Source organism: Octopus bimaculoides, chromosome 6 (genome assembly GCF_046866305.1).
Source record: "Octopus bimaculoides isolate indiv1 chromosome 6, ASM4686630v1, whole genome shotgun sequence".
Lineage (NCBI taxonomy): Eukaryota > Metazoa > Mollusca > Cephalopoda > Octopoda > Octopodidae > Octopus > Octopus bimaculoides.
In genome coordinates this window covers 65,931,525-65,934,151 of record NC_142933.1, presented here as the reverse complement: position 1 = coordinate 65,934,151, position 2,627 = coordinate 65,931,525, and the positions used below count along the sequence as shown (strand labels likewise).

General features: G+C 33.2%; 1 protein-coding gene across 1 annotated transcript in view; it reads right to left on the bottom strand.

The window, feature by feature from the left end:
• Positions 1-2,333: 2,333 nt before the first annotated feature.
• Positions 2,334-2,627, bottom strand: part of LOC106880145 (protein fem-1 homolog C) — a 35,026-nt gene continuing 34,732 nt past the window's right edge. Inside the window, exon 2 of the mRNA XM_014929980.3 lies at positions 2,334-2,627. This exon is cut by the window's right edge and continues 1,731 nt beyond it. The gene's annotated coding sequence lies outside the window, so the exon portion shown is untranslated.

The following is a 2,627-nucleotide window of genomic DNA, read 5'->3' as shown; positions in this document are numbered from 1 at the left end:
GGTTCCAACATATGGAATTCATATTTGAAGGCATACAAATTAACATAATTACTACAAACCAATCAAAAGCTCAGTGTAACAGTGCTGTTGCTGCAATGACATATCACTATGGTACCCACTTACAGATAGATAGACTGGGTTGTTGATTAAACTGAATGAATATATAACATAGGAATGTGGTGAGTCATTAATGCAGTGGATTGTAGAAGCACCAAAACTGTCAACGTGTAACATATCTTTAAAAAAATCAGTCTAGCAGAGCATATCCTAACCACAGGATGAGTTGAAACCAGCACTAAAAACTGATTGATCAAATCTTTTATCAATTCCATAACACTGTTGCTAATTCAGAGCAGTGAGCTATACTTACTTCATGGTGCCTACTCTCAGCTTAGTGGACTGAACCATTTGAAAGTTGTGTCACAGCTCTTGAAATAATGCAGTACTTGTTACAGGATACAAACCAGTTGCCTCTCAGAAGCAACCTCTCAGTTGCCTTCTTGGTATTCTATCCATCCAGCTATTCTTAAAGCCCATCACATGAATACAGTACAGCACCAGTAACAAGATACATATGACTTCAGTTCACTTGTTCACTTGGTTGTGCTAATTGCCTGAATGTCAACTGCTTGTCCTTTCAGGCTCAATGAAATAAAGTACAATCAAAGTACAGAGGTGAATCTTAATCAACTACATCCTCCCTTAAAACAAAGACATTTTGGCTTTGATTATTGGCTTTTTTACATCAAACATGTGTGTGTGCATATACTATATATACATGCTTTAATATAACATATATATACAGGCTAATAATATATTATATATACGTGTTACAGTATAAAAGTATATATATATTATACATATATTCTATAATTTATATATTATATATAAACGCTGTATCATCATCATTTAACATCCATGTTCTATATATATATATATATATATATATATATATATCATCATCATCATCATCATCGTTTAACATCCGCTTTCCATGCTAGCATGGGTTGGACAATTTGACTGAGGACTGGCAAGCCAGAAGGCTGCACCAGGCTCCAATCTGATCTGGCAGAGTTTCTACAGCTGGATGCCCTTCCTAACGCCAACCACTCCAAGAGTGTAGTGGGTGCTTTTACGGGTCACCGGCATGAGGGCCAGTCACACGGTACTGGCAACGGCCATGCTCAAAAGGTGTCTTTATGTGCCACCTGCACGGGAGCCAGTCCAGCGGCACTGGCAACGATATATAATAAATGAAAAAATGCACAGCAAATAAATAAATGACATAAAGTATACTGAATGTAAAAACGAATGGGAGACAAACAGAAGGTCCGTAATTCTTTGCGAAGGATCGTATGTACAGTGAACACTTAGGATTTTTGCTCTGGTAACTTCTGCTCTCTCCCATGTTCACGCACAACCAGCTATACGTCGCTATGAGTAGAGCAACGGATTCAGCAAATTTGGAAATTTGTTGTGGAGAAACGGAGAATATCATTTATATTGTGTATCACTCACTAAAAAGACGAAATTTTAAAAATCTGTTCTCTCTGTTATCTTTACACCATCGCTGGAAGGGGACTTAACTTATGTTTGCAAATGCTGGTGCATTTCTCCAACTTGAAAATTGTTTGAAGTTATGGTTTAAAACTATTTTTAATGCAAAAATTCACCTCTGAAGAAGCAAAAATAAAATAAATAAATGGCCGATTCTGGGCATTTTCAACCATGAGAAATCCATTGGTACAACTCCCAGATTGCTATCTTGTAAGGTGTGGATTTCTATAGATGCAAGACACACACACACACACACACACATATATATATGTATGTATATATATATATCATAAATATACACACACACATATATGTATGTATCTATATATATATATATATATATATTATACACACACACACACACACACACATATGCACATATGTATATATATATAAACAATGAGTATATGCATATATATATATATATATATATATTACATACACGTGTGTGTTTAAGCATGGAGCATGAATGTTAAATGATAATGATGATGCAGCATTTATTGATATATATATATATATATATATATATATATATATATATATATGACAGCCCGTATATCCAAGTTTTAGAATACACTGTATCTTTGTATGTCGGAAGATGCCTCAGACGTCCTATCTAGCCCCTACTGACATGGAAAAGTGGACATATAACCAATGATTTGTGTGTGTGTGGCTACTTTGTCAAGTACATGAAAACAATGACAAAAATAACAAGAAAATAAAACAGGCAAAATAATAATGACAATAATAATAATACTATCAGAGATCAGCAAAAATTATTTGCAAAAAATATATTTCCCAGACTTAGGAACAGTATCAAGGAGCAATTTTAATCTTTAAGCTGTTCTTCTTATACCAAGACTGCATACTGATTTTTTTTTTTCAAGCAAACTCAGAAATAATAAGAATAATTTTGTTTTCAGAAATATAATATACAAAATAAAATCAAAAACAAAATTTTTAAAAATGAACAATTTTAAGATTAATCAAAAAAAAAAAAAAATGATAGTGGTTTGAGGAGAGGTAAGAGGAAATTTTTTTTTTAAAATCACAAAAATAAATCAGTAGTT